Genomic DNA, 21,203 nt, shown 5'->3' with positions numbered 1-21,203 from the left:
TTCATTTCTGATATTTGGTTCTAAGTGGAATAATATATGGTTGTACTGTCAGTTATATAATTTTAAGAGACAACACATTGCAAATTCTAAAATTAAAATTTACATTCACATCGAAATAAAAGAAATAAATTTTGGAAGAGACATACATCTTTGCTATAGATTTGAAGTAACTTATTATAGTCAAATTCATCTTTTTATGAAATAAAATAAAATAAATCTACTGTAAAAATAAAATGTGGGTACGTATGGAGTAATCTATTAGTTATGCTTCCATCCCTTTAGGTTCATAAGTTATAATGAATTTTATTATGAGCCTTGATTATTTTTTATACTTGTCTCCAAAACTTCCATATCTCAGGTGTTCTTTAAAAATACATATTCAACATCTCTTAGTGGATTTTTTCCTTTGTAAATAATCTTCATGGGTCCATTTGTTCTATAACTTTCATCTATATTTTGTTTTTTCTTATCATAAAAATTGGCATTGGCTTAAGTAACATTCCGTCTTAATTGATAGTGACAGGTATTAGCTCTTAGTATATCACCAAGAGTAAATTTTTTTTGAAATGTTAGTTCACTTTGAAAATGTAAATAAGGTATGAAAAATTGTTGTAATGGAAGGAAAATTGAGAAATATTTTATGAAAAGACAATGAAAATGTCATCTAACAAGCACTGTTATAAAACAATTAAATATTTTGGCAACATGAAGTTTACTTAGTTATAATGTTATATTGACATAAAATTATGTATATGTTTCTGAGAAATAAGATATTTTGGTTCTTATCAAAGAATGCCCACTATATATCCTCCTAACCTACTTGCATTATACATTACTGTTTTTTTTTCCTTTTCTATATTCTGCTGTGTAAAGTTCAAATAGTGGTTCTATTATTCATTATGGATACTGCTTTTATTTTTAAAAATCTAGTTATATAGAATTTGTCATAGAGTTGTCATAGAGAACTTTCTTTGGTATAAAATCAAGACTATCCTTGTTTATTTATGGCCTTCCAATATAGGCCTTTTGATTACTGAAATGATATTCTGTGAAAAATAATTGTAGAAAGCAGCAAGACAAACAAACTTTTACAGACAATGGGTAACTACATTTATGATTTGCCTTGGAGCCTAAAACAACCCAGTACCAAAAGAGTCTGCAAAAAGTCTATGGAATATTAGGGTCAGTTAGCATGCTTCTTGGAATTTACATATTGAGAATTATTTATCTTATTGTGAAACAAACAAAAGAAGTATGCAGTAATTCTGATTACCAATGGAGTGCAAAATATGCTATGCTAAAACATTACACTATCTTTCTATTGGAGGGGGAATTCTATTTAGCCCTGATTTGTCATCTACAATGTATGATCGGAAGGCCTTTATCAGTCTCCTACTGCTCATTTTAATTGTTCATACAGCCCTGCTTAATCAAGAAGTCTACACTTTAAGTCGTAGCCTTGTGACCTTACTCAATGTCTTAGTCCACTTTGGTTGCCATAACACTACTGTAAACTAGATGGCATAAGCAAAAGAAATTAATTTTCTTACAGTTCAAGAACAGCAGGTCTGAGATCACAGTGTCAGCATGGTTTGCTTTCTAGTGAGAGATATTTTCCTGATTTGTAGATGACTTTCTTTTGGCTGTATGTTTACATGACCCTTTTCTCGGGCCTGTGTGTGGAGAGAGGGAGGCATCTCTCTCTCTCTTCTACTTATAAATTCAGTACTCCTATAGAATTAGGACCACACCATTATGATTGTATTTGAGCTTAATTTGTTTCTTAAGTGTTTATTCCCAAATGGAGTCACACTGAGAGTTAAAGTCTCCGCATGTCCATTTGGGGTGGAGACCACACAATTCAGCCCAGAGCGCTCCAACTTACCTCCAATACCTGATGTCTCTTTATGCCTCAGTGATCATCATTGAAGGGGATTTGATGTATCCTTACTGGTAAAAAGGCTCCCATACTGTAATTGGGAGGGAAAACACGCTACCTTTTTCCTACCTAAACTCAAAATCGAATTCTAATTAAATATACTTGTTTCCTGTAGTTCTAGTTCTAGTACCCCTGACCTACCCCACCATCCTAAAGCATATGGTTTGACAAAGTCAGGAATTAAATTTGCTTTGGGTACAGATAACAAAACATAGTCTGACTAGTTAAATTAATGAATAAATTATTGGTATGCTCCTGAGTCATCAGGCACATCATAAAGAATAGCTATATTGTCACAGCTAAAGATGTGGCAAGACCAGCTCCTTTCATGGAAATTCAGCAGTAGAAATACATAGACCTTCTCTCCTGAATGCACAGGATGAAGCTAAGATACAGTGACATTTTATTTTCATATTTGCTAGTGGAAAATATTAGGTATGTATTTTATTTTGACATAGAATCTGAATGGCCCATTTGAATTAGATATGACACCTCTTATCTCTAATTCTGAGTTAATATCCAATAGCCACTGAGTAGGATTATAGAGTATAGGGCCTTTTTATCAGGGCTATTCTAAAAAAGGGAAAAAAAATAATGAGCTGGAAAACCAGTTCAAGAGTTATTTATATTCAATAAGTTATTTATATTGCAAAGATTAACAAACATAAAAGAAAGAAATATGACAGATACAATGAATAATTTTTTAAAAAACACATTACATTTAGAACCATAGAAATTTTGAAGGGATAAGTTCAACATGAAAGCAGCTAAAACATTATATTCCTTTACATTTCATCATTTAATATCACAGTCATTATAACCCCAGACTATTGTCAACATTAGACAAAAAATTAATTATGCAATGAGGTACAATATTAGTCTTTTTCATGGCCAAAACAGATAGAGTATTATATTCAATTTACTCACCATTTATTTCATCTCTTGACAAACTAACCATAATTTTCTAATGCTTTGCTCTGCCTGACAGATTTGAAGTATGTTCAGCCTTTACAGGCATCCACATCAGTGTGTTTATTGTAATGCATTGGAATTCTCTCCAAAGACTCAACTTCCTGAACCTGCTAAGTGGGATGCTTGGATTATCACACTCCCTACAATGGCAATAACAGCATTTGGTACAGATATTAAAATCTATTAGTACAGCCTAATGGGCAGTCACACAAAGTAATATATGACCAATAGCATCCTGGGATGTTGTAGTGATAGTTTTAAATTCTGCGTTTTCTTTAGAACGTGTGTTTTCCACATTTTCTTGTGTCAGTTAAATTTTGCTACATTTTTTGTATCATTAAATTTGAAAAATGTATTTACTTAAGTTATTAGACTTGCATATTTTCACTCCAGCCTGTAATCAATGTGAACATATTTTAAAGAGATACACATCTTTAAATAAAAAGTCTAGAGAAGTATGTAATTAGCCACTAATCAAATGTAGCTCTTGAGCATTTGAAACATGACTAGTCTGATTGAAATGTATTGTAAATGTAAATAAAATTCTCTTTGTTTAAATAAAACATATTATTAAAATTCCACCTCCTACCTTTTTTTTTAATGTGGCATTTAGAAAATTTAAAATCACATATGTGATTTTGTTACTTTTCTATTGGACAATGCTTGTCTAAAGTTAAAACATTTGCTAGGTAAATGTTTAAAGGAAATGTCTTCATATTGATCAGAACATAAATCTAAATAACTGTTAATAAAATATTGGTTGTGCAATAGATATATAATTTCTGGGCAAAACAAATATGGTATAAAACTCTTTCACAATTATGGTTTAATATTTGCTAATAAATTATTGCTTTACTAAATAAAATGTTACAATATCAATAAAAGTATGCCTCTATTCTTCATTAAAATATATTTTAATATCGTCGTCGTCGTCGGCAGCCGTCCGTCTCGAGAGACGATGGTGTAGCTTCTTAAGAGTCTATCTGCACCGCCGAGAATGGCTGTGCAGTCCGACTCGGGAGTGACACAGTATCTGTCTCCTCCCGTGTTGAATCGACATCTTGCGATGACGCTGGAGTGTCCTCTCCAGTGGAGCTGAAGCTACAGAGCCTGGGCAGGGTGATATGGAGGGTCTGCTGTTGCCCATGCAGCAGACCCCCCCCTCTCTTCGCAGCTGAAGGGTCCAAGGGAAAGACGGAGTCAATACAGCTTGGCTTCAGGTGCGCCGCAGGAGTTGCCGGTGTTGACTACAACGTCAAACCGCCTTAGGGACTCCGGCTCCGGATTTTCTGTCGGGGTTTACTCCCTTAGCCTTTCCCCTGAAGAGGTATGCCGCAAGGCAGCGGAGGTTTTTTGGAATCAGAGTTTTCCTTCTCTGATGTGCCCTGACTGGAAGATCAAACCAGCGACACTTAGCTCGCAGGCCGACGCTCTATCCACTGAGCCAAACCAGCCAGGGTTATATTTTAATATAGGCAATTGCTTTTATAATAGATGGCAAATATGTCCAATATATTGTTCTATGAAGTCAGTTTCTCTTGAAATGCATTATTTTTATAGTGGAGGCAACTAAATGGCGCTTTTCCATTGAGAAAATATCAACAATCCATTCACTTGCTCTTCCATGACCTCTTCTTTATCACAGATTAACTGTGATACAAAATATTATATATGAACTAGTGTGTTATTTCAATATATCTTATTATCAAGTGGGCAGATAACTGATTAGGTAAATGATTCATTTTTTTAAATATTCCCTTTACTCAAAGGGGTGCAATTATAGTGTTTTGGAATCAATGTTCATGTTATCCCCAAATCCATGTATTAAAACCCTGACACTCTTAACATGGTGGTGTTTGGAATTGGAGCCTTTGACTGTGTGCCTTCATAAGAGATACCAGAAAACTTTCTCTCCCTCCTTCTGTCTCCCTCTCCCTCTTCTCTCTCTCCTTCTCTCTGTCTCTCCTTCCTTCTCTCTCTCTCTCTTTCCCTCTCCCTCCCTCTCTGTCTCTCCCTCCCACTCTCTCTCTCCCTCTGCCATGTCTAAAACAACCAGAGAACTCTTACCAGAACCCTTCTGTGCTAGTATCTGATCTCAAATGTCCGGTTTACAGAAGAGGGAAAAATAAATTTCTGTTGTTTAAGCCATCTAATGTATGGCATTTTGTTATGGCAGCCTGAGTTGAATGTATATTAATAGAATCCACAATAAATAACACTTATAGTAAATTCACTCATGTTAAATACTCAGGAAACTTCTGAGAATTAGCTGGATTTTAGGAGGAATTTCATTATCATTTTTAGAAACTGCATTTAATTATTATCTAGTTGTTAGGATCATTCATTTTTGCTGGAAATTTATTTAAATATTTCTACCCCTCTAACAAAACATGTGAAAGTTTCTCATAACATTGTACTATTTTGGGTTAACTTTATGTAATCTGAGTAACCAAAACTTAGGTTATGAACATAATTTTCTGATATATTTACTACTTACTATTCCTTCAATGTTTTGTTTCAAAGAAATCCCTTCAAAATATGTATATTGGCTTGAAGTTTATTCAATTTTGTATCCTTTTCCAGAATTTGAAGCATTTTATTTTTTATCACCACCATGTCTCTAACTGATTGGCTCAATTTCCTACTTAAATTTTTTCCTACTTAAATTTTTTTCTGCAGTGCAGAAATGTCCTGCACTGCAACCCACGCATGTGCCCTGATTGGGGATCGAATCAGTGACCTTTCAGTTCGCAGACCAGTGCTCAACCCACTGAGCCACACCAGCCAGGGAGGAAAAAACATTTTTTTACAATCATTCTCATAGTCTTCTGAGGAAAAAAAATTTTTTACAATCATTCCAGTAGTCTTTTCCAAATAAAAATATAATTATTTTGAACAAAGATTAAAATTTCAAAATTGTCTTGCCATCAAAGATTGCTTTTTTGGTTCCTTAATCTTTACTCATTATTTATGACAGTGCCAAACAGAAACATTTTTTATGACAAAAAAGAAATTCTCAGTCGCTTTACAATTGGATTCTGCCGACTGATTCATAAAGGATGACATCTCCTGTAATTGCATCTGAGTATTCTCTAATGTGTGTCCTGCCAGGACTATATTAAATCACACTTGCTTCCCCTAGCTAGCCTGAAGTGTTTTTGTTTCCAGCCCAGGTCCCAACCTAGAAAACCAATACATTCTTCTTTATACATGACACTGTCTTATCTTCCCTGTGGTTGTGTTCATTGGTCTTTGATGGCCGAGTTTATTGCCTTGTTGTTATTATTATTATTATATATCTCAAACAGATATTCTGAGGTTAAGGATATGGTTCCTTTATTCTGAGGTTAGACATATGATTCTTTTACTTTGATTCTAAAACCAAAGTAGGATATTATATTCCTTTTTGGCAAGAAAGTCTTAAACTCCAAAATCTTATTAAATCCAAATTCTGCAAAAAGGCAACTTTTCATTGAGGTAAAAATAATTCACTTCTCTATGAAATATGAAATTACAACTATGTTTTTTTTACACTAGTGAAATTTTAGTTTTCCCGCCAATCCAGGAGTCAGGTTTTTCAATGTCATGTTTTATCTTAATTTAGCCTGGAAAATTTATATAATAAACATATGAAAAGGAAATAATGTTAGTGGTTTCCAGATCCTAAAGTTATATTGATAATTCTAAATGCAGCTTTCTGTATATTAACTAACTGCTATATACCTACAAATAAACTTTACATAGGGAAAATCAGGTTCATTAACACCGAGTAGTTCACATAGTTGCTTATTACTTTCCTACACATTAATGTAAAATTGGGATTTGAGTGATTTAAAAGTGTGGATTATCAAGCTGTTTGCAATAACAGTTGATAAATTTCAAAGATAATTTTCTTTTCAATATTGAAGTGACTAATAATTTTTGCTTATAATTCTGTAGTGTTTCTTCCTCTATGATAAAGGTTTTTTTTCTGATTCAGAAAAACTGTTATCTCTTTATGAATATTTTTTCAGACAGGACCTATAGTAAGTCACCACTTAAGTAAATTATAGAAAAATATTTTGATATACTTTATATTTTAATCTTATTAAAAAATTAAATCAAAGCCCTGGCTGCTGTGGCTCAGTGGATGGAGTGTCGGCCTGTGAGCCAAGTGTTGCTGGTTCGATTCCTAGTCAGGGCACATGATTAGGTTGCACGTCCCAGTTGGGAGCGCGTGAGAGGCAACCACACAATGACGTTTCTCTCCCTCTCTTTTTCCTTTCCCTTCTCTCTAAAAATAAATAAATAAATAAACAAATAAACAAACAAACAAATAAGTAAATAAATAAAATGTAAATTTTAATATCAAGGCCTTTTCTTCTTTCTGTTTTGGGATATATGTTAACTCCTTAACAATGTCTCAAATAATTGTGAATCTTGTTCATGTAGTTTCTACGGTATAAAGATACATTGTCAACTTTATGAGTTTTAAAACAGAGGGCAAATATCTTCAATTAATGCATCAATAATTTAGACATATGATTAATTACTTTACATATCGTTACCAGTTTCAAAATTAAGATGTCTATAACCTCATTGTTATTCTTAATCTATTATTTTCCAAAACATTTTTATTTTGAAAAATAAATTCTGAGTTAGAGTATATAGCACACTAGAATATAATATATATATAATGACCCAAATGGAGTTGAATATAAGCCTAATGTGTTTAAAAGTTGCATTAATAAAATAATATCCATGTTATCTGAATACATGATTTCATTCAAACTATTAAAATATTTAGTAGTATATTTTAGAAATATATCATATCAGGTAAAACATTATGATAACTCATAAAAACATTTAATATTTTTCATAACATGAAAACAGTAAAGTAAACATTAAGTGTATATGTAGCAGTAAAATAGTAAGTTTTATTATTTTTTAATATAAATCCCATGTCTTCTCCACTTTTCTCTTATAGCTAACATTCCAATTAACCTTCAAGTCAAAAGAAATAAGGAAATAAGTTATAGTGGGTGCTGTGAGAGAATAGAATTGTGATTATTCAGGAAGCACCACCTCTGTTTCATTGTTTTTTGAAAAGTAAAGATAAACTAGATTGTGTTCATAAGCAAGTAATTAAATTATTTTAAATTGCTCAAACAATAATTGATGTGAGGAATAAATTATTATCTCATAGTAATAAAATAACTTTTTATTTACTAATGCATATATACTAGTGATATGTGCTGTGGTTTGCATATGGTATTTTAGTAATCCATGTAGCAATCATATCATGAATTTATTAATTTCCCCTTGTTTCCAATTGATAAAAATATCTAAGGTCCAAGACATAACTTCAAGACTGAAGGTTTTAGTTTTTAATTGTTAACATGTTCATTGAGTTTGAGAAACCATAGAAAGGCAAAAGTAACAATAAAAAAAGTCTAATTGGAAAAGTTTTTTTTCTTCAACGCTACACAAACTGGGCAGGGTTTACATTTTATATAATTAAAATTTCATATCATTAAAAAGAGTCCCCAGACATTTGTTGTTTGACATGTAGCTAATTTCATCGGAAATTTCTGAGACCATTAATTTTGGACAAAATTAAACCATTCTAGGTAAGCCAAGACCCAGAGTAACTCAAGCATTGTGTTTGTGTACGTGCGTGCTTGCATGTGAATTTAATTTTCAGCTTTCTAAAAGCACTTGTCTAATTCAAATGCTGTTTGAATCCTCAGTATGAAGCTCTAGACATTTTTTTCCCCCAGTCAAAATTTCATACTTTGAATATGAGACTATTTTACCAATCACAAAAAACTATAAAATTTAAACCCACGTTGATTCGTTATGTTTAGAAATATTCTAAAATTACTTGGAATGAAATATGCTATACCCAACCCCTTTCACTATAAAGTGTATTATAATAGGTCAGGAAATATATGCATAATGAAGGGAAAAAACTATATATTTTCTATTTATTTAGCATCCCATAACTCTCCCATGATATTGTCATTGAAGAAATCAATTTGAATCCAAATTAATAGTATTGATTGAATACCATTTGCCAGTTCTTGTGCTAAGTATTGAAAAGATATAGAAAACAAGAAAGGCATTTATAATCAAGGGGCTTTCAGTCCAGTAGATAAAATGGGAAGAAATAAGAGGCATTGAGAGGTTGTGATGTGCCAGGAAAAGAAGTATTTTAATATGTATTATCTTGGTTGGCAATCTAATATAGAGGTTAAGTATTTGAGTGGAAGCTAAATTCCACTAACTATTGAGTGGTCAAAGGCAATCTATAAAATCTTCCAGTATTTTTCTATATATGAATAGTGGGTGATAATCTTGTCACTGAGATCTGGAAAGTCAAATATAGAGTTGATAGCACCAAAATGGAGAAAGCCTGGATTTTGAGTCACAAACAGAAGAAGCCCAGTGCAAGAAATAATATTTTGAGGTGCTAAATCACTGAAATTTGGGGGCTTCTATGGCATATCTGTAACCACAGAGCAGACTCTCTAGACCTGTGTGGGAAGTTAGAATCTTGAAGTACTGTGTGGACATAATAAGATCTATCTATGTGAAATTGGCTTAGTAGATAAGCAGTGGCTTGCAACAAACTGACTAATGTATCTTATTCAGTTTGTCTATTTTTATCCCAAGATTCAGTTCTTTATTTTTGAGTCAAAATATTCCTTATTCAAGCTAATACTAGATTAAAAAAATCTATAAAAATGCAAGGAATTTTGGTATCTATAAAATAAACAAGATGTTTAACTTTCTTCAGGGTATAGCAAGATAATAAAGAAGATATATGCAGAAAAATAATTGCTGTTTAGAATAACATACATCAGTTAAGTTTTATACTAAGTGCTAGGAGAGCATAGAGAATGTGCTATAAACTGAATTTGGAAGCGTCAAGAGGGTTTTACAGAAAAGGAATTATTTAAATAATGTCTTAAAGGAAAAACAAGAGTTTAGTGTATGAGGATGAAGGAAGCTTTTCCAAAGAGTGAATAATGATATGCAAAAAGTAAGACAAATTCAGGGATTCACAAGAAGCATACAGTGTGAAAACGGGAAACATCACAGTGATGCATCTGGATAGGTATACAAGAGCCAGATAATCAAGGTTTTTGTAAGATGACAAGAATAATTATTTGTCTTTTGTAAGTAACAAAGATATTTAAGTTACATTTAGGAATAAATTAGATGTGAATAAAGAAACAAAAAGGAAAGGATGGAGAAAATGATTATCGGAATTGGAGAGTGTACATAATTTAAATAGATATACTACTGAATAATGCATATATTAGAGGAGAAAACGCGAGGAATATCCTAATGTATGCCTTTTGATCATTGTTTTGAGGCCTTCTAGAACGTATAGGAAATTATGCCCATTAGGTAGAAAAATTGGATAATTTTATTACATTAAAGAAAGGAAGTTTCTCATGTGGTTAAGTAAAAACAAAATCTGGATTAAAATGATATATAATATATATTATTTTTTATATATTATATGTAAATTTTAATACATTAAAAAGTGCTCTTATGTGAGGCGGGTGCAGGAACAGCGGGCGGCTGTGGCATCGGAACAGCGGGCGGTGGTGACTCACAGACTCTCACTTCCACTGTGCACAAGTGCTTGGGCCCCCACCCCAAAGGGCCAGAGACCAACTCCTGGGGTGAGGCTCAGGAGGCCTGAGGCTACCACACAGGCCACCATGCGATGCACGTGCGCACGCAGAGCGCACACGGACGAGCACCCCGGCCTGCTCCAACAGGCGCCAAACAAATGCGCAGGCCACCACGAGCACACAGATGTTACCCAGGCGTGCGAACAACACTGCATGCAGGCGCACACTGCTGCCGCCAGGATCAGGAACCTCTGCCCGCCTCAATAGACCAGCTGTGGGTCCAGAAAAAGAAGATGGCGCACAAAGGCTGAACTGACATCTCCACAAAATAACTCAAGACAAAGTGGACAGAGTGACTCTCAACCAACTACCCAGAAGGAAGATCCTAACAAAGAACATCTGAAATATAACCAGACAGCATAAACAAATGACATAAAGGGTATCCCAAGAACATCAGGCTCAGGAGATCAAAGCGACTGCACCATTGAAACCCCCAGATCTCCTATAAAGAATCTGATACCACAAAGGTGGGAAGTCAAATCAGACAAATCCAAAAAACAAAAACAAACAAGAAGAATCCAGCATGATAAGACGCAGAAACAACCTCCCAATGAAAAGAAAAGAGGAATCCCCAGAGAGAGAGGTAGATGGAATAGACGTAGCCCAAATGTCAGACATGGAATTCAAAACTATGGTGGTGAAGAAGGTCAATATACTCAACAACCTCAAAAACAACTATGACAACCTCCAAGGAAGATGCCAACAGCTTCAAGAAAATTACAGGGAACTTATGGAGAACTACACCAGCATAAAAAATGACATATGAACTATTAATAAGAACCAGGAAGAAATGAAGAATACAATCTCTGAACTGAAAAAAAAAAAAAAACAAAACAGTAAAATCAATCAAAACCAGGCTAAATGAAGCAGAGGATTGAATCAGTGAGTTAGAGGACAATGTAGAAAAACATTCCCAGACAATACAACAAAATGAAAAAAGACTTAAAAAGTATGAAGAATATCTAAGGGAATTACAGGATAACATGAGACAAAATAATATCTGGGTCAGTGGAATAAAAGAGGGAGAAGAAGAAGAACGAGGAACAGAGAAGCTGATAGAAGTAATGACAGAAAATTTTCCTAACCTGATGAGAGAAAAAATCATGCAAGCTCAAGAAAGATAGAGAGTCCCAATGAAGAGGAAACCCAAAAGGCCCACTCCAAGGCACATCATAATTAAAATGGCAACATTCAAAGACAAAGAGAGAATCCTAAAAGCAGCAAGAGAAAAACAGCAAATAACATACAAGGGAGCTATATAAGGCTATATAAGGCTATCAACTGATTTCTCAACAGAAACACTACAAGCCAGAAGGGAATGGCAAAAAATATTTCAAGCAATAAAAAACAAAGGCCTACAACCAATAGTACTCTACCCAGCAAGGCTCTCATTCAAAATGGAAGGTGAAATAAGGAGTTTCCCAAACAAAGGAAGACTAAAGGAATACATCTCTACCAAACCAGCACTGCAAGAGATGCTAAAGGGAATGTTTTAAGAAAAAGAAGAAAAAAAGAGGAGAGGAACACAGGAACAAAAGGAAATGAATAAATACATGTCAATAATAACCTTAAATATAAATGGATTAAATGCTCCTATTAAAAGACATAGGGTAATGGAATGAATAAAATAACAGGACCCACATATTTGCTGCCTACAAGAAACACACCTCAAAACAAAAGATTTACACAGACTAAAAGTAAAGGGATATATAAAAGTATTCCAAGCATATGGACATGAAAAAAAAAAAAAAAAAGCGGGGTAGCAGTACTCATATCAGACAAAATGGATTTCAAAGCAAGGGCAATAAAAAGAGATAAAGAGGACATTTCATAACACTTAAGGGAACAATCCATCAAAAAGATACAACACTGATAAACATATATGCGCCCAACAAAGGAGCACCCAAATACATAAAGAAAATACTAGAAGACCACAAGAAGAATATTAATAGCAACACATTCATAGTAGGGGACTTTAACACTCCATTATCAATATAGACAGATCTTCAAAGCAAAGAAACACCAAGGATATATAGGTATTGAACACCACACTAAACCACAAGGACTTAACTGATATATATATAGAACTTTTCACACCAAAGAAGCAAAATATACATTCTTTTCAAATGCACATGAGACATTTTCAAAGATAGACCACATGATAGGACACAAAACAAGCCTCAATAAATTCAAGAAAATTGAAATCATATCAAGCATCTTTTCAGACCACAATGCCTTGAAACTAAAAATCAACCTCATAAGAAAAAATCAGACACTCAAACTCATGGATGATGAATAACATATTATTAAATAATGAATGGGTTAACAATAACATCAAAGAAGAAATCAAGAAATTTCTGGAAGCTAATGATAATGAACACACAACAGCCCAAAACATATGGGACACAGCAAAAGCAGTCCTAAGAGGGAAGTTTATAGCATTACAGGCATATGTGAAAAGGATAGAAGAATCTCAAATAAAAAAATCTAACCCTAAAACTATAAGAACTAGAACAACAACAACAAACAAAGCCCAGGGCAAGAAGTAGGAAGAAAATATTCAATTTTAGAGAGGAATTAAATGACATAGAGACCAAACAAACAATTCAAAAGATCAACAAAACTAGGAGCTGGTTCTTTGACAAAATAAACAAAATTGACAAGCCTTTGGCCAGGCTCATTAAGAAAAAAAGAGAGAAGACCCAAATAAACAAAATCAAAAACGAAAAAGGAGAAATCATGACTGATACCACAGAAGTACAAAGGATTGTAAGAAATTACTACAAACAACTGTATGGCAAGCAATTTGACAACCTAGAAGAAATGGACAGATTTCTAGAAACATATAACCTTCCACAGTTGAATCGAGAAGAAGTAGACAGTCTCAACAGACCAATAACAAAGAAGGAAATTGAAACAGTAATCAAAAATCTCCCTGCACACAAAAGCCCTGGACCAGATGGCTTCACAGGTAAATTTTACAAAACATTCAGGAAGAACTAACTCCTACCCTCCTCAAACTATTCCAAAAAATCCAAAATTAAGGAAAAATCCCAAACTCTTTCTATGAAGCCAGTATTACCCTAATTTCAAAACCAGGTCAAGACACAGTAAAGAAAGAAAACTACAGGCCAATATCACTGATGAACACAGATGCTAAAATTCTCAACAAAACATTGGCAAACAGGATCTAGAAATACATCAAATAGATCATACACCATGATCAAGTGGGATTCATCCCAGGGATACAAGGATGGTTTAATATTCACAAATCAATAAATATAATACATCATTTAAACAAAATGAAAGACAAAAATCACATGATCATATCAATAGATGCATAAAAAGCATTTGATAAAGTACAACACCTACTTATGATAAAAACACTCAGCAAAATGGGAATAGAGGGAGCATACCTTAACATAATTAAGGCTATATATGAGAAACCTGATATCTACATCATACTCAATGAACAAAAACTAAAAGCATTTCCCCTGAAATCAGGAACAAGACAAGGGTGTCCACTCTCTCCACTCCTATTTAACATAGTGTTGGAAGTCCTAGTCACAGCAATCAGACAAGAAAAAGAAATAAAAGGCATTAAAATTGGGAAAGAAGAAGTAAAACTATTATTATATGCACATGACATGAAAGTATACATAGAAAGCTCTATAAACTCCACTAAAAAACTACTTGATATAATAAGCAAATTTGGCAAAATAGCAGGGTACAAAATAAATATACAGAAATCTAAGGCATTTCTGTATACCAACAATAAAATATCAGAGACAGAGGCAAAAAAGAAAACACCATTTACTATAGCAACAAGAAAAATAAAGTACATAAGAATAAACTTAACCAAAAAGATAAAAGACATGTACTCTGAAAATTATTTAACGTTGAAGAAATAAATTAAGGAAGATACAAATAATGGAAGCAAATAACATGTTCATGGATGGGAAGAATCAACATCATCAAAATGGCCATACTACCCAAAGCAATTTACAGATTCAATGCAATCCCTATTAAAATACCAATCACATATTTCACAGATCTAGAACAAATAATTCAAAAATTCATATGGAACCAAAAAAGACCCCGAATAGCAAAAGCAATTTTGAGACAGAAGAACACAGCAGGAGGAATCACAATACCAGACATCAAACAATACTACAAAGCCACTGTGATCAAAACAGTGTGGTACTGGCATAAGAACAGACATAAAGATCAATGGAACAGAATAGAAAATCCAGAAATCAATCCAGGACTATACGGTCAACTAATATTTGATAAAGGAGGAAGGAACATAAAATGGAGTGAGAAGAGCCTCTTCAGCAAATGGTTTTGGGAGAACTGGACGGGGACGTGCAAAAAAATGAGACTAGACCACTAACTTACACCACACACAAGAATAAACTCAAGATGGATCAAAGACTTAAATGTAAGCCATAACACCATAAAAGTCCTAGAGGAAAACATAGGCAACAAAATTTCAGATATCCCACATAACAATATTTTCATGGATGCATCTCCTAAGGCAAGAGAAATAAAGGAAAAGATAAACAAATGGGACTACATCAAACTAAAGAGTTTCTGCTCAGCAAAAGAAAATATCGGCAAGATGAAAAGGAAACCAACCACATGGGAAAACATATTTGCCAATGACATCACAGACAGGGGACTGATCGCCAAAATATATAAAGAGCTTATACTAATCAACATCAAGAAAAGAGACAACCCAATTAAAAAATGAGCAAAGGACCTGAACAAACACTTCTCCGAAGAGGACACACTGAAGGTCCATAGACACATGAAAAAAATGCTCAACATCACTAGCCATCAGACAGATGCAAATAAAAACTACAATGACATACCAGTTTATACCTGTCAGAGTGGCCATCATCAACAAATCAACAAACAACAAGTGCTGGCGAGGATGTGGAGAAACGGAAACCCTACTGCACTGTTGGTGGGAATGCAGACTGGTGCGGCCACTATGGAAAACAGTATGGAATTACCTCAAAAAACTAAAAATGGAACTGCCTTTTGAACCAGCGATTCCACTGCTAGGATTATATTCTAATTCAAAGGAACTTACGCACCCCTATGTTCATAGCAGCATTGTTTACAATAGCCAAGTGCTGAAAACAGCCTAAGTGCACATTTGCAGATGAGTGGATTAAAAAACTGGTACATTTGCACAATGGAATACCATGAGGCAGAAAGAAAGAAGGAACTCCTGCCATTTGCAACAACATGGATGGAACTTGAAAGAATTATGCTTAGTGAAATAAGTCAGGCAAAGAAAGAAAAATACCATATGATATCACCTAATACAGGAAAATAAAGAACAACATAAACAAATGAACTAAATAGGACAAGGAGCAGAATAACAGTCAATAGGGGGGAGGAGGGGAGGGAGAGAAGGGGGTAAGTAAGGGAAGGGTTAATCAAGGAATGTGTATAAATGACTCATGGACATGAACAACAGGGAGGGATATGATTGTGGGAGAAGGGGTGGGCTAGGTGTGGCGGAGCAATGGGGAAAAAAAATGAGACAACTGTAATTGAAAAACCAAAAAATAAAATAAAATAAAAAGTGCTCTTAATGCATATCTCATTCTATATTTAAATGTTCTGGATTGCAATGAACAGTATCATTTCTATTAAGAAAAGGACTTCATAGTAAAGCACATTGTAGTGTGTGTGTGTGTATATATATATATATACACACACACATATTCATATATATACTACAATGGTAATATAAGATGTAGTTGCTACTCTAGGATGTCTTCATTTTCCAATTTAAGATTGCCAGATATTCTAATTTATTTGTACTTCATTACAACATATATTATGTCAATCAGTTTTGTGTTTATCTTCAGTTTTGCAAACTATGCTAAAGCAGGTGTCATGTGTTTAAGTGTTTCTGGGTAATACCAAGCAAGAAAACATCAACATGAGGGAGCTTAATGTGTAACCATCCAGATGCTCACCATTTGTAAACTACTCCCTTGATGTAAGTTAGGCACTTGGCAATGTGTTAATAAGTATTATTTCGATTCTGATTCTTTCATGTCATTAAGGTATTAAAGAGTAATAACTTCAGTAAGGCTTATTGTGATCATTATCATCACCAAATAATGAATGCACAGGTTCTTTTGAGATATATAGTAGGCACCATGAGAACTTCGTTAACACTTTTGGAAATCAAGAGCTAATTCATGATGAAAAACATTGAATGTTTTGATCAAGAATCATATTAACTTCTAATTTTTTTAGTTAACTTTTACATGTTATTTGAATTCTCTATTATTTTGCTTAGGGAAATTAAGGCACATGCATTCAAAGATTCCTTTTTTATTAGTTTCCCATCATGTCATTCAATTTTTACAATCTAATATAAAACTTTATCTTTCAGAATGTGTTTAACTAGTCCATACATTTTTTTACAATAACCTATTTCCATATTTTGTGACATAAATAGATATAAATATCAGTATATATGCACATGCAAAAATAAAACTTACCCCAATAGTATGTGATTGTCACAAGGAATCATGGTTTTATGTTATATATTCTCCACAGTTTACAACATGTTATTTATTTAAAATATCAATAAGTCAAATAATAAGACACATCAAGTGTTGAATATACAAGTGAATATAAAATGTTGAAATCATTCACAGTAGGCCCAACTAATCATAGAAAATCAATGAAAATTATATTAACTTCATAAGCAAATAATTACAAAGATTGCAAAATAATTAATTTTGACTTTAATATTTGAGATCATTCCACCATACCACTATCAAATTTAAACAAATTGAATAGCTTCCATAGTTTGTTTTAAATCTTAGTCAGTGTAGGTAAATGTTTTTATATGTATGAAATTCATCTCAATTGAATGAGTCAAAGTTTCATCACCATGTAAAACAAATATATTTAAGAATCTTGGAATGTAATATATTCAGGAGCCATATGACATTTTGCTTCAGTACCATGAAAGAGTTGTTATTGTATCTAGACTTCATTTCCTTCTTATGTTACAGTAATTGCCAGAAATTTTCAACTCAGACACTTCAACTGGTTGATGTCCCTGAAGGATCATAAATTAGAGATTATGCTCCTATGCTTTCATGGTCACCTTGATGTCTTTTTTATAGGTTTTTAGCAATCAGACAGCTATATTATTTTGCTTTATTTTTAAAGAAAAATAAACCAATAATTAATCTTAAAATCAAAGTAAAATACACATTAATTAATAACTTTCAAACTAGAAAACTCAACATCAATAAGTGTACACTTTTACAGAAGAAGACATTTTCAAAGGCTAGTTTTCAAATAAAGCTGTGAACGCATGTACTATTGAGTGATTTGTAATTATTGATGTGTATCATTGATGGACTTGACATATTTCAATTCTTAAGACCCATGATTACTTCAATTTGAATACTCTTCAATGTAAAATGATCTGAGATTAATAATTCAGTTATAATGGAATGCAATTAATTTTGTTGATTGAAATAAAATTTAAGTCAATAATATCTGAGTTTTATTTTTGTGAGTGCCTTAAACAAATATAATTACAATAACAACAAATGAACAATACTGAAGTACAGTTGATGCTCATTATTCACAGTTTCCCTATTTGTACCACATTTTCTAAACTGAACTCAAGATATGACTTTCCTTTTTATATCAAAATCTTGTGGGGACAAAATATTTTCCTGAATTACAAAAACATTCTTTATAACCTATGTTTTAAATTAACAACTTCCAAGATTTAAAAGAATAAGCAGGGAGTAGTTATGCCTTCTGTTTATAAAAAGTTAAACATATGATCTGTAATCATATCAAAGCATAAGCTCTGCATAAGGCTGAGAGACTAAACAGCAAGTTGGAAGCTTGAATAACAATAGAATGTCCACAAAAGTGTTATCCAACTGTGAGAGACATCTCATTTCTATGGATTAATAGTGTGTATAGGTCAGTCTTGATAAAAGACACAAGAAGGGGACTAAGTACTGACTTTCAAACACATCTCATAATTTCCTTTATTAAGAGCTTTAAGAAACCAAATTAAAAGCAAGAACCTGCTAGAGAACTGAGTCTGCCCATAATGCACATATAAGTTTAAATTATATAAATACTTTACTTTGGCTCATTGTGTTTTTTTTTTTTTTTTAATGTATCATTTTATTTTTTTATTTATTTATTTTTTTTATTTTGGTTTTTCAATTACAGTTGTCCCCTTTTCCCCCAATTTCTCTCCCCCACCCAGCCCACCCCGTCTCCTGCAATCATATCCCTCCCCGCTGTCCATGTCCATGAGTCCTTCATACAGGCTCTTTAATTAAACCCTTCCCTTACTTATCCCCCTTCTCTCCCTCTCCCCTCCCCCCTATTGACTGCTACTCTGCTTTTTGTTCTATTTAGTTCCTTTGTCTGTGTTGTTCTTTAGTTTCCTGTATTAGGTGATATCATATGGTATTTTTCTTTCTTTGCCTGGCTTATTTCACTAAGCATAATCCTCTCTAGTTCCATCCATGTTGTTGCAAATGGTAGGAGTTCCTTCTTTCTTTCTGCTACATAGTATTCCATTGTGTAAATGTACCACAGTTTTTTGATCCACTCATCTACAGATGGGCACTTAGGTTGTTTCCAGCACTTAGCTATTGTAAACAGTGCTGCTATGAACATAGGGGTGCATAAGTTCTTTTGAATTGGTGTTTCAAGATTCTTCGGGTATAATCCTAGTAGTGGAGTCGCTGGTTCAAAAGGCAGTTCCATTTTTAATCTTTTGAGGTAATTCCATACTGTTCTCCATAGTGGTTGCACCAGTCTGCATTCCCACCAACAGTGCAGTAGGGTTCCCGTTTCTCCACATCCTCGCCAGCACTTGTTGCTTGTTGATTTGTTGATGATGGCCATTCTGACTGGTGTAAGGTGGTATCTCATTGTGGTTTGCAAAAGCAATCTTGAGACAGAAGAACACAGCAGGAGGAATCACAACACCAGATATCAAACAATACTACAAAGCCACTGTAATCAAAACAGTATGGTACTGGCATAAGAACAGACATATAGATCAGTGGAACAGAATAGAGAGTCCAGAAATAAACCCAGGCCTCTATGGTCAACTAATCTTTGATAAAGGAGGAAGGAACATAAAATGGAGTGAGAAGAGCCTCTTTAACAAATGGTGCTGGGAGAACTGGATAGGGACCTGCAAAAAAATGAAACTAGACCACCAACTTACACCACACACGAGAATAAACTCAAGATGGATCAAAGACTTAAATGTAAGCCGTGACACCATAAAAGTCCTAGAGGAAAACATAGGCAAGAAAATATCAGATATCTCACGTAACAATCTCTTCACGGATACATCTCCTAAAGCAAGAGAAATAAAGGAAAAAATAAATAAATGGGATTACATCAAACTGAAGAGTTTCTGCTCAGCAAAAGAAAACAACAGCAAATTGAAAAGGAAACCAACCATATGGGAAAACATATTTGCCAATGACATCACAGACAGGGGACTGATATCCAAAATATATAAAGAGCTGATATGACTCAACATCAAGAAAACAAACAACCCAATTAAAAAATGGGCAAGGGACCTGAACAAACACTTCTCCGAAGAGGACATACAGAAGGTCCATAGACACATGAAAAAATGCTCAACATCATTAGCCATCAGGGAGATGCAAATAAAAATCATTGTGTTTTTTTAAGGAACACAACTCTACTAATATAAAGATTCTTCAATAGATATTTTATTAAACCCTGTAAGTCTCAAAATGTGACCACATTCCTATTGCACATGCAATGTTTACTATATTTGTGTATATAAGAAAGAAGAATTTTTTAATAAAAATGGAGCAAATACTTCATTTGAAAAAGGTCCTATCTAAATATCACCCTACAATGTGTGTTTCGGTCTTTAGAAGAGGACAAATTGTATTTCATTTGTTTGATACAATTTCATGCTAATATAGAATCCTATATTTACTGTTTAAGGTGGAGGAAAAATAACTCAAAATGCTAGTTAAGACCCTATCAAGAGCCTTAAAGGCTTGAACATTCTTTATAATATTTATGGACTTCTTTCATACACTCTGAATATAAGATTAATGCCCATATTTTCTGTTTACAATCTATTCTTTTAATTTTTGGCAATATATCAATTATATACTTCAGAGATACATATATCTACTTAATTTTGGCATAAATTTTCATTTGTTATTCACTCCATACGTTTTGATTTAATATATTTTCAGCAACATATAGAATTATATTCCAAAAAATGTGTTTGAAAATATAGCCCAAGGCTTTTAGATTTAAGCATGACATTAGAGGAGATAATAATATATATAATGGGTAAATTTCAGAGAAGGAAAACTCTGACTCCAAAAAACCTCCGCTGCCTTGCGGCATACCTCTTCAGGGGAAAGGCTAAGGGAGTAAACCCCGACAGAAAATCCGGAGCCGGAGTCCCTAAGGCGGTTTGACGTTGTAGTCAACACCGACAACTCCTGCGGCGCACCTGAAGCCAAGCTGTATTGACTCTGTCTTTCCCTTGGATCCTTCAGCTG

This window comes from Furipterus horrens, unplaced genomic scaffold (genome assembly GCF_987537825.1).
Source record: "Furipterus horrens unplaced genomic scaffold, mFurHor1.1.pri manual_scaffold_1, whole genome shotgun sequence".
In the NCBI taxonomy this organism is placed as follows: domain Eukaryota; kingdom Metazoa; phylum Chordata; class Mammalia; order Chiroptera; family Furipteridae; genus Furipterus; species Furipterus horrens.
Note: the sequence above shows the minus strand (reverse complement) of the source record.